This window comes from Balaenoptera physalus (assembly GCF_965194825.1).
Source record: "Balaenoptera physalus genome assembly, chromosome: 4".
In the NCBI taxonomy this organism is placed as follows: Eukaryota; Metazoa; Chordata; class Mammalia; order Artiodactyla; family Balaenopteridae; genus Balaenoptera; species Balaenoptera physalus.
In genome coordinates, this window is record NC_138891.1 from 131728282 (window position 1) to 131741408 (window position 13127).

Sequence of the window (13127 nt, forward strand, 5' to 3'; positions counted from 1 at the left end):
TTAGAGATTATTTTAAAGAGAGATGTGCAAGACCTAGTCCTTGATAGTTACAAATTAATGCTGGAATAAGTTAATAAATATATATATGTTTATATATAATGTTTTTGTATTGACAATAGATTGAATACCTCAAAATTATATATTAAATAAATCTTAATCAAAAAACCTGTACAAAATATATATTTACAAGGTATTCTAAAACGTATAAGGAAATCCAAGGGACCTAGAATATCCAATACAATCTTAAAAAAAATTGCCTTAACTGATTTTAAGACATTAAAATAGTATAATCAAGAAAGTGTGATATTCAGGTGAGGATACACAAATAAAAGAATGGAAAATATTAAGAAGTCTAGAATTCGACTTTTTCTTCTACAGAGATTCCAGAACAAAAAGACTTTTCATTAAATAGTACTGAAACAATGAAATACTCATATGAAAACAGAAAAAAATAGCTTAATTTATTCATAGTATACATACAAATTAATTCAAAATGTATTATAGACCCGAACATAAGAGCTAAAATTCTAAAGCCTCTAGACGTTTTTGTTTTGTTTTGTTTTAGACGCAGAAAGCACTGACTATAAAATAAAAATTGTGAAATCGATGTCATCAACAGCAATCCACAGCCTGGAAGAAATAAAGTATAAATATAGATATAGATAGATATACATATAAACACAAATGATATAGCTATAGATACAGATTAGACACAGGGAATAGAGATACAGATAGAGATCGATATATTCATCATAAGATATCCTACAACTCGAATGTCCAAAGATAAAACATCACTAAAAACCTAGGCACACTGAAACAAAGACATACAAACGTCCAATAAGTAAATGAAATGTTTGACATCATTAACTATCAGAGTTATGAGGAAAATGCAAATTAAAACCATAATTATATGCTCATCCACTAGAAGTGCTAAAATGAAAAAAAGTTATTTTTTTTACTCAATGGACTATGATTTAGATTAATTGTGATTTACAGAAAATTTCCTATCAGGTTAATTTTTAAATGTTTCTAATTTAAATTAGTGTGACTTTCAATTAATTTCCCAATTAAGGTTTTGGTGCAGAGTACCAATAAGACTCGGTGAACATGCTTTTAAAAGGTGGAAATAGCAAAGATTTGGAGAAAGAAAATCAATCAAAATTTCTGGCTGATGAGCAGCTTAAGTAGTCCTCACCCTATAAATAAGTCGTGAGTCAACTAATTAAAAGACAAATAACAGGGTCTGTGTGATAGGATGGGTAGACTCTTTGATTCAGTGGTTCAGTATAAAGCTCTCACACAGCTCGTTGATATCAATTGTTTCCCTTTGGTGATTCAGAATACTATCTGTGGATATAACCAGAGTCTAGGTGGCTAAAGAAATTAAAATCAAGAATGTTTATAACCAGAATCTCAACCCAGGGATTTTAGCACACAAGATCATTGCCATAAATTGCAGTTAACACCAATATAAATTTTGATTAAAAATTCAAAAAGCCATTGAGGCCATATTTACTGTCTAATAAGTACTTCAGTGATGACTGATGACACTACTTAGGACTGGAAGTCTGGATTCTCACTCACAAACAGAATAGAGAAGAAAAAAAGCAAACCAGGAAAGATCAGCAATCTCTCCCTCTCAAACTTAATTTGTGCTATTTGTTTTCCACTGATTTAATAATAGGAATAAATGGTGTCTTCAGGAAGAGAAACAGTTGCCTTCATTTCAAATACCATAAAACAAAGGAAACTTAAGATAAATGACTAAAGTTAAAACCATACTATAATGCCATCTTAAACACATGTATTGAAAAGTGATTATAGAGATCTCTCCCAGTGTAAAATACACAAAAGAAATTTCAGATGAAAAAATCATTATCTTGATAGTGCAAGGAGAGATAACTGTTGTAGTAAAATATCCAATATTTATAGAATAAGTCCAAATTGCTATTCAACAGCTGTACATATACAGACAGCTCTTAAATCTTATGCCAACAAGTTTGTAAGCTTGCAATTCATCTTCTCTGCTTGTTACAAGCTGGAAATAGAATTGATAGGATGAAACACTTGAAAAGTTTGATTTTGTTGTTGGATCATTCTCCCAAGAATCTTAGGTCCTAAAACTTAGTAGAAACCAGAGGTGTCTTCCATAGCAAGCTGGATGGCAGCATTCATATCTACCACCACCTATTCTCAAAAGCTGCCACATCCACAGATTAGCAACACCCCTGGCCACGGAAGCCACAGCCCAATCTATTTTACTGGCCACTAATTTTTCATCATATTAAATGATGCAAATGATTTCTATCTCTTCAATGTTCAAGACATCTCTTAGACCTGTTAGTCACTGAAGTTGCAATGCTAATAAAATTATAATTAATTTAACATGACAAGAGGGCAATTATTTAGTAATATATATGTTTTTTTTAACATTTATTTCATTCAAATTTTGTAAACTATCTGATGCTACATTTTACCATTTATTTTCTGCATCATGTTTTAATCTTTTGGTAACACAAAAGTATTTCATGGGTGAGAATTTTGATCTTGGCATTTTAGTAGGCAATCAACAAGACCAGCATTTAATATTTACAGTTATGTTCTGGTAATAGCAAGAAATAGTATATTTTCATATTCTTCTGTCAATACTACTTCAATTTCTTATATCAAAAAGTAATAACAAGTAATTAAAGATTACTTGTAATCCTTAATTACAAGTAATTACAAGTAATTAAAGATTTCTACCAAAATCTTTCTTTACATTTGTAAGTCTAAATAATTTTGTAATTGTATTGTGGTTTCTTGGTTATTAAAGAAAAAATTACTTTTTATGTATACTTTATTTACACAGAGCTATCCCTTCCTTCCTTCCTTTTTTCTTTTTCTTCCTCTTTTCTTCTTTCCACTCTTTCTATTAACCTCATTCTAATTTATATATATATATGTGTATATATATATATATATATATATACATATATATATATACAGTCATGCAATATTTAAGAACTATATGATATTTTTGGACAATAAATAATGAATAGTACCTAGTTTTTACTGTAGTTATAGAATTCACTATAATGGAAAATAAATAGAAAATGAAATATATGTTTTATAATTCAATATTGTCATAGTTGTGGTAGAATATAAAATCTCTTAAATGTAATGAGTATTAAATTTAAATATTTAAGACAGCAGAACGTAGAAACAGCTGGGGTGACCAATTGTCCTGGTTTTCCTGGTACTGTGCCAGTTTGGGCACTGAAAACCCTCAGTCCCAAGTAAATTAGGATGGTTGGTCACCCCAGAAGTAATTCATATCTTAAGAAGCTCAAACCAGCAAACCTCCTATAAACATGATTGCATATGTATAAGTTTTTTCAGAAAGAGAAACTAAGAATTTAACAGGTAGAAGAAAAAAGGAAAAATGACCTTCTATACTGAAGGAACTTTAAGTAGCACGCTATAGAACCACAATACTTCATAATTTTATGTAGAATAAAGTTTAATGTTGTTGGAATAAAAAGCGGCAGGGGGCGGGGAGGTATTGGTATAACATAAGGTAAAAAAAAGAAAACCTTTATTCCTAAAAACCTTACATGCCCATTAAAGTATTTCTATTTTATCTTTTAGGTCTGATAATATAAAAACTATAGCCCATGGGCTAAATCCTGCCAGTGTTTGCAATTGTAAATAAAGTTTTATCGAACAAGTACACTCTTCATTTGTATATTTTCTGTGACTACTTTCCTACTACAACAACAGAATTGAGTAGCTGTGTTAGAGAATATTTGACCAGAAAGCCTAAAATATTTACTGTCTGGCCCTTTACAGAAAAATTTTGTCACTGATTCCTGCTGTAGATATGGGAAAGCCCACAGAGGTATCCAAGAAGAAGGGATGTGATCAGCCTTACCCAATCTTTGTATTTAAGTAAAGATACTGCCAATACACCAGGAGGTTATCTCCCAGTGAGATATTTAAGGAGAATATGGGTTATTTATCCTTTTAATCCTTGAAGTGAGAGTCATCCTAGTAATAACTTATTCTCTCTAAACTACTATTCCATTTTGTAACTTATTCCATACTCCTGTGAAATGAATGAAAGTAAGATCAGAATTGGTGGGGAATGGGAGAAATATGTCTCTTTGAGATATCACAAGAAATTTAACAAAGTCTGTTTGTTTAAGCTTAGGGGAAATAACAGTAGTTTAATAACATACTCCAAGTCTGTAATTTAGAACCAACATGAATGAGGATAACTCATTTGAACAAAGGCAATTTTGAAAGTATCTCAAAACTTTTATCAAAATTAATTGCTGTAGGGAAAAAGCATGTGAATATTCATACCTAATGTGGGATCCATTTGATCTCCTAAAGGGAAAACAACTGAGTCAACCTGTATAAAATAACCCAATCTTAGAATTAATATATTGAGAAAGGGAATATTGCCTGTCATATGATAGGTACAGAGTAAAGGAACAAAGTAGGCATTTAAATAGTTAATCCCACTAGGGGATTGTAAGTAAAGAAAAAAGTGTAGGAGACCCCTGTAATTGATGATTACTCAAGAAAACAGGTTTACTTAACCACAAAACAAAGAAGGCTTGCTTAGCAACAAAAACCATGCGACAGAGACATGAGACATGCTCCCAAACAATAAAACAATGGTGGCATGAGACCCACATCCTGCCCAGTAAGCTTAGTAATTTAATGACCCCTAGGACATGCTCTCTGCACACATAAAAAATAATAATTTCCATAGTGCCATGACAGTCCTGGCCTGACCATGTAGGGCCAAGAAACCCAATCTGGAGGGGAGCTAATGATGAAAGCATGTTGTCTACTCAAGAATGAAGAAGAAAATGGTCTTTGGCCCCTTCCCTCTCTTCCTTTGATTATAAAATTGTAGCCCACTAAGTTCTCCCGGGGGCAGCACTTTCTCGCCTGCCCACTTGTAAGATTCACAAGCATCGTATTCTAATAAGTCACTTATCTATCACGTTGCCACTCGCTGAATTCTTTCTGCACTGAAGCATAAAGGACCGAGCTCCTCGGAGCCTCTGGAAATGACACCTAACCATTTCAATATCAGTAAACAAAGGATGTCACAGTCGTTAGAGATTGCAGCCACCAGCTGAAGGTGAGCTGGTGAGCCCTGAGGGAACTCAGGATGTGAAAACACAGGATACTGGTCTCAGATAGCTGAGGTACATATCAAAGGAATGATTTCAGTGAGCCCAGACTCTTGCATCTTTCCATACAAAGTGCTAAATTCCTTAACTTGACATATCTGGTTTTCTTTAATTAACAATAATATTTTGATGTTCAGACTACCTGCCCTTTGTTGCAGAACTCCTATATATCCTGGCTCTCCCTTTTGCCTCCTCAGAGCAGTTCTCTCAGGGTTACTTGACATGCTGCCTCTAGGGCTTGAAGCCTTAAAAATTCCAGCTGAATAAAGCATAACTCAGTTTTTAGGTTGTGAATAATTTTTTAGTTGACAGTCTCTAGTTTCTAATGATTAAGTTAGCAATAGAGGGTTTTTTTTTTCTTACCTGTTATTTATCAAGTTGAAGAAGTTCTACTCTGTTCCTAGTTGGAGGAGAGTTTTTAAACATAATAGAGAATTTCATGCCCCACATCCTTTTACATGACCATATGGTTTTGCTTCTTTGTTTGTTTCAGCCTTGATGACAGATTGAAATCATAATGGGATAATCATAGTTCAGGCATACAAAATGGAGTCGGACAGCCACTGAGTTTCTGGTCTCAGATACGTTTCTGCACCACTGAGAACATGAACTTTCTGAACTGTACCAAACCCAAGGCAACCACCAGCCATTTTTATTACAACATCTGTTAGCTATTACCTTGCTGCAAATATGCAACCATTTCAGACCCCAACTAATCCCTGCTTAACAAGCACTCTTACTTCTTGCCTCTCCAATCATAATTCTGGACAAATAACATGTAACTGGAGCCTTGCAGTCTTTGCCCTTATAAGTTTCCTCTATTTTGTAGTCCAGTGAACCACAATTCAAGCGCTTCTTGAACCTGTGTTACCGGACTGCAGTCTTAACCAACCCCAAATGAATGTCTCTTTATTTCAATCAAGGCTTTTTTTCTGAAATTTTGGTTAACAGTTCATTGATATGGTGGACTACATAAACTGATTTTCAAATGTTAAACCAGCCTTACATACTTAGAATGAATTCTACCTCATTCATTTTTTAAAAATAAATTGTTAGATTAGATTTGCTTGAGGATTCTTGCAACAAATTCCATGAGAGACATTGTTTTATAATTTCCTTTTCTGCTAATATTCTTGTCTGATTTTGATATTAGGATAATGTCCCAGCAGAATGAGTTTGTAAATGTTTTCTCAGATACTATTTTCTGGAAGTGATTGTGGATAATTTGTAATATTTTTTCCTTACGTGTTTGTTAGAATACCCTAGTGAAACTGGAAAAGCACTGGGCCAGGTGTTTTCTCTTTTGGAAGGTTTTTAATTATTGCTTTAATTAATTTAATAGATATAAGGCTATTTAATTATCTATTTATCCTTGTGTGAGTTTTGATAGTTGGTATCTTAAAGTAATTTGCCCATTTTATCTAAATTTATGGGTGTAGAATTATTTGTAGAGCCCTTATTATCATTTTAATATCCATTGGATCTGTGGTCATGACCCCTATTTCATTTCTAACATTAGTAATGTGTGTCTTATCTTTTTTTGTCTTGGCTAGAAATCTATTAATTATTGAACTTTTCAAAAAATTAGCTTTTGGATTTGTTGATCTCCATTTTCAAGTTTATTGATTTCTGCTCTAATGTTATTCTATATTTTCTTTTGCTTACTTTGGCCTTAAATTGCTCTTCTTTCCCTAGTTTCCTAAGGTAGAAGTAAGGTTATTGATTTAGACCTTTTTTTTCCCTCTGTCATATACATTTAATGCTATAAATTTCCCTCTAAGTACTGCTTTTGCTGATTTTGCACCTTTTAATAAGTTGCATTTTCATTTTCATTAAGTTTAAAATACCTTTTCAACTTCTCTTGAGACATATTTTTAATTTATGTGTATTTAGAAGTATGCTGTTTACTTTCCAAACATGTGGGATTTTCCAGCTATCTTTCTGTTATTGATTTTTAGTTTAATTCCTTTGTGGTCTAAGAACATAATTTTTTATGATTTCTATTCTTTTAAATTTATTAAAGTGTGTTTAATGGCCCAGAATATGGTCTATCTTGATGAATGCGCCTAGCAAGCTTTAAAAGAATATGTATTCTGCTTTTAATGGATAGAATATTTTGTGAATATGAATTGTATCAAACTGATTATGAAAAGATATGAACACATGTCATCTATATCCTTATTGATTTTTTTTGTTTGATTTATCTATCAGTTATTGACAGAAGGGTGTTAAGTTCTCAGCTACATTACTGGATTTGTCTATTTCCCTTTTAAGTTTTATTGGTTTTTACCTCATATATTTTCACATTCTTTTGTTAACTGCATACCGTTTAGAATTATGCCTTCTTTGTTCTTGATCATCTTCCTTGTTCTGAAGTATTTTTGCCTGAAATTAATACAGGAACCCCAATATTCTTTAGATTTGTGTTTCTATAGTGTATTTTCTCCATACTTTTACTATATCTGAGTCTTGATACTGAAAGTGGGTTTTTCTTTGCAGATAACATGTAGTTGAGTCTTAGGTGGTGTTTTTTATTTATTTGTTTGCTTTTAATCTGTGTTGACAATCTTCGTCTTTTCATTGGTGCATTTATATCATTCACATTAAAAGTGATGTCATCCCTCTAGACCTTGGTTTTCCCTATGTACCCCTCCTCAGAGAGAATCTTTGTATTACACCCCTTTCAGTTTGAATCCATTTTAATTTATTACACTGAAACCCTTCAATGTATTGCGTTGGCCAAAAGTTTTGTTTGTTTTCTCTAACATCTTACAGAAAAACCCGAACAAACCTTTTGGTCAACCCAATAATAGTTTGGTGATAAGACATGGGGAAAAGGATCATTCTACAGTCTTCTGATTAAATATAAAATTTTTCTACAATCTTCTGATTAAATATCAATTTTTTTTACAGGGACTGGTCTTAGTGGTATGACCTTCTTAAATTTTTCTTCAGGTATATAGTTTCCCTCCCACTTCTCCCTACTCTCTTCCTTGATTGCTGCATTCTCCATCTATTTCCTTGGAATTAGATCTATTTTCTTCATCTATTTCTTGTTATTTATTCTCCTCAGTCTACTTTAGGTAAGACAAGAAGGCTGGAGGAAGCTTTAGTCATGAGAGTTTCTTTCCCTCATCTGGGGTCAAGTTTCAGAATTGCACTCTGGCAAAGTTTTTGGTTTTGAGTTTTTGTTTATTTTTCTCCTGGAGATTAGGCCTTTTTTATCCAGAAGACTCTGGGCATATTTTACTATGGTTACTCTTCCCTCTCCCTTCCAGAATCAAGACGAGATCTTTCCCATTTGCATAGTGAAAACCTGGCAAGGTTCTTGGAGGGAAACCCAAAAAAAGTATGAGGACTTCCACACACTGTTCCCCCAGCAGTTTCTCATTTATGTTTGTATAGAAATTCACAAAAATATCACCATTTAACTGTTCCCATCAGTTTATGACTTGCTCAACTTCTGCTCCAGGTAAGCAGATTTTGGTAGCTGTGTTTTTCTGAAGGGACACGTCTTTCTAGTTTTGGGGTGGTAGTTTTCCCAGTAACTTTAGTCCTCTGAAGAATCTAAGAAAATTAATTGAGTCTCAGTTTGTCTGAAGACTTCCAAGCTCTTTACATGACAGAACTGAAACTAGGTGTCCTGTATATCACAGGATATTTTCCAAATAACTCACCTGAAGGTCATCTGACTCTTTAGTGGAATAAAACTTTATTTGAACAATGGATTAGGGCCCAGCATCTTCCAACTATGAAACTGAGGAAGTGAGATGAGGCTGTTTTCATGAGCATAGAAAACTACAAAGATTACTGTTTATTGCCCACTTGCAAATTAATCATTTTTTGGTCTAACTTAGCTATCTCAGTATTTCTTTTGTTCACTAACAATGAATATCTTGGTTTTTCACATATTCATTTGAAACAGTTTTGCCATTCTGTTGGTTCTCTGATTAATGCATAAAGGGAAATTTTGTGCATGCTTACTGTCTCTTTTTATAAAAATTACAGTCTTTAACCTTTATAGAACCTATGCTTTGATGGTGCCTTGGTGTCAGATTGTGGAAGGCTTTATAATATGATCCAAAGGATTACTAATTTTATGGTGTACTTGTTGATGAAGAAAGTTATACTATACCATAATTATACAGAATAATTTGCATGGCTTATGCCTGTCTGGACACCATTCCTCATGCTAATAAGCATGTCTTGTTTCTTTCAACCTTCTTATTTGCCAAAGATGAAATACATCTTTCAGTACTTAACTGAGGCCTCACATCTTCTTTTTTTTAAATGCAGATATCTTCTTTTTTTTATTGAAGTATAATTGATTTACAATATTGTGTTAGTTTCAGGTGTACAGCACAGTGATTCAGTTATACATATATGTGAAGAGTTTTCATCCAACATTAAGGTTAAAAATTATTATTTTAAAACAGACTTTTCTGTTATGTATTTTCTCTCCTCAAAAATTGCATAATATTTAATCTTTCTAGAAATAATGGATTTTAGCTTGTTTATCTTAGTAGTTCCAGTAGTTACCATTGCTTTTAGAATGCAGTAGAAAAAAAGTAAAAGTGTCTACTAAATTGAATGGAATACAAAAATAACAGAAACATGGTCCTGGCTCAACATGTTTCATTCCAAATGGAGAGATAAATGAAGAATAAAATTTATTTTAATAGATGTCAGCATGTATATGTTTGATGACACAAGCATAGATAAAAATATACTCAAGTGTAGAGTAAGGTATAACTTATAATAAAGAAAATACTTAGAGTCCATTGAGGGAGCAGACGTTGACCTGTGTTTTGAGAAGTATAGACACTGAGAAGAAGAAAAGTCATTTAAAAGAAAGAAAATAGTAACAAAGAAAGTACTGAGACACTCAAGGATTGTATATGTAAGACAAAATACATTTTTCCACTAAATTTTAACTTTAATTATTTAGACCAAGCAGTTCTAGAGGTCAATAATAATAATAAAAACTATATAAAATAGGAATCAAATAATAAAAACTTTTTAAATGGTGTTGTAATTGAAAAATTATCATATGCAAGAATTTTTCCTGGAAGACTAATAAAAATGAAGCATTTTTTTTTCTGTGTGAGTTAAGGACATTTTTTTATTAATCAGCAGAAAATTCACACAGGATACCACTGTTTAAAAACAGTTTGACAATGATGGCATGGTAGAACATTTTCCCAATAGCACAATCCATGAGGGTGTTCGAGGTGTGAGATCCTGCTAACACAATTTGTACTAGCATTTATACAAGAGCACACATTCTTCATCATTAGGCTTGCCTGTGACAAAAATTCTTTTCTTGACCAAAATTTATCCAGGTTCCTCTGAGCTCCCTTCAGAGCTAAGCCTTAGACTTGACTTATAGGAACTGCAACTCTCAGCCTTCCTAAACTCAGTGGTGCCCAAAGAAGATGGTTGTTCCAGCCAAAAGCTGACCATAGGCCCCTGACCACCCTTTTCGTAGAAGCATTTACTTTAACAAGTTGTGACTGTAAATCCCTTCTCTGTCCCTTTTAGATGTATCTTCTACAACCCAGGACTGTCTCCTCGTGGACCTGGGAGTCATCTCTTTGAAATGGAAACCTCCAAGGTTTTCCGTTGCCTCTAGTCCTCTAGGAGGGTAAGGGCTTAACTTCACTGGGTGTCCTGACATAATTTGCAAAACTACCTTTTGTCTTGAAGATTTGAAAAGTAGTTTTCCCTTCAGATAGCCTAATGAACAAACCCAGATGGCCTAATCGCATTAGTGAACCCTCTCTTCCTGTTTTTTGTAATTTTCAACTGCTCTGACTCTGCTCAAGGCCATGTTTGTTCCTCCACCCTATTCCCTCATTCTCTCTCTAAAGCACCCTGTCATTTCTGCATAGATTGGAATTCAGCTCGGTTCTATGAAACTTTTTCCCCTACCCCAGTAATATTGAATAAAATCTTTCTTACTACCTTTAATCAGTGCCTAGCTTTGTTTCTTTTTTGTTCTGTTTATTTTTTGTTTGTTTGTTTTCCACTGGATGCCAAATAAATAGCTACAAGCCAAAGAAGATAAATCAAATATGAGGTTATGATGCAGAAGAACATGCAAGTAGAGGTAACACATGACTGTGTGTAGCTTCTAAGGGACTAAGAGATCAGCAAGTTCTACTGGAAAAGTAGAACCCAAAGGACCAGTAATTTCCATCAATAGAGGAAAGGTAATAATAGTAGTACAGCCAGAACCACTATAGCCTCCAAATCCATTGCTGGAGCCAAAGACATAAAACAGGCCACCAACACTAAATAAGGCCACTGTAGGTGTTTCCATAGTAACTCATCATATCAGGGGTTGAAGATTTGGTTTGATGGTGAAATAAATGTCCTGAGAATGAAGACTGCAAATAAACCAGTTCATTTTGGCATTCTCAGGGAAACGTGTGGCAAACCACAACACAAGCTTCGTTGTCTTTGAAAATGAATATCTGATTAAAAAATAATACCAATTGGACATAACTTTATTACTAAGGGTAGTTTCAAACATGGATGAAGTCAATTTTTCCTTTGAATTTATTTAAATGTTGTGTCTAAGAACCAGTCTTTGTATGGAAAAACAGGTTTTATGTTCCAAGCTAATGACTACACCTATTTCTACATTTAAAATATAATCATCAAATCCCTTGCATCAGGCAGCTTGTTCCTGTCGTTGTCTGAGAGTTTGGATTTGTCAAAAGATATTTCCTTCACTTTGCCTACAATAGAGTTTCAATTTGTACCAAATATCATGTTTTCTTTCTTTTTAAAATTTAATAAACTAGCATAACAATTATGAAATTACCATACATAATTATATAATTTTAAAACAGGAGAGATAATTTATTCAGAGACTACAACAAATATTTGACCATCCTTCTGTTTGCCTTTTCTGTAAAACAACATTCTAACTTCCTGCATATTGTGTTGGTCAAATTCTATTAGATTATATTCAAGCCTAAATTTCTTCTCAGTACTACCTTTCATGAAGCATCCATCCTATATAGAAGGATGATCCTATTGTTTCTGAAACTGCAATTTTTATCTATAGTCGAAGCTTGTTCTTACACCTTTCAACTAAATGTTCCTACACTTCCTACACCTGTGGAATATATTCTCCTTATAGTCTCTTAGTCTCTTTTAATATTCCAGACCACAGTCATCTATTGAATTGCTCTCTTTTTGTATTACTGAGTCCCTATCATATAAAAGGTAATTTATCATACTTTTAGACAGGAAGATGATAAGTGAGAAAAAAGTAAATGATTAATTCATGATCCTAGAATGTTTTCCCTTTCATTATAGACCCAAGGGGTGCTTGTGTGTGTGCGTGTGTGTGTGTATATTCCACTTGTGTATGTGTTGTATGCAGGTACAAAGCTAAATATATGGAAGTAGAAAATTAAAGGAAGTTAAAATTATTTAAGTTTTTTTCGAGAAAGAAAATCTATAATGGACTGGATTGTCCTGTAAAAGAAATTCTGGAGAAGGTTTAAATTAGGCTGAATCAAAAATAAATTATAAGAATTCAATAGGGAAGAGAAGAGGAGACTTCCTCAAGAGGCCATGGTTTTAACAAATGCTGAAGAGGAAGACTAAGCAAGATGTGCATGTAGACAGGACAGAAAACTTCTGTGAAGAATAACTGAAGATTAAGAAGTATGTTGTTTCCAGATCCATGAGGACCTTTACATATTCTCTGTTGTTTATGGAGAGTCAATCATTTTATGGTTTTATCCAGGGTACTGCCACAAAGATATGACATTTTAGGAATAATTATTTGTTGTCAGGATTAATTGCTTGTAAAGCCCAGAATAATTTAGATATTTGTGTGGTCTTTTGTGCTTCCACATGAATTGTACAAGTTTTTTTTTTTTTTTTTTTCTATTTCTGTAAAAACGACATTGGTTT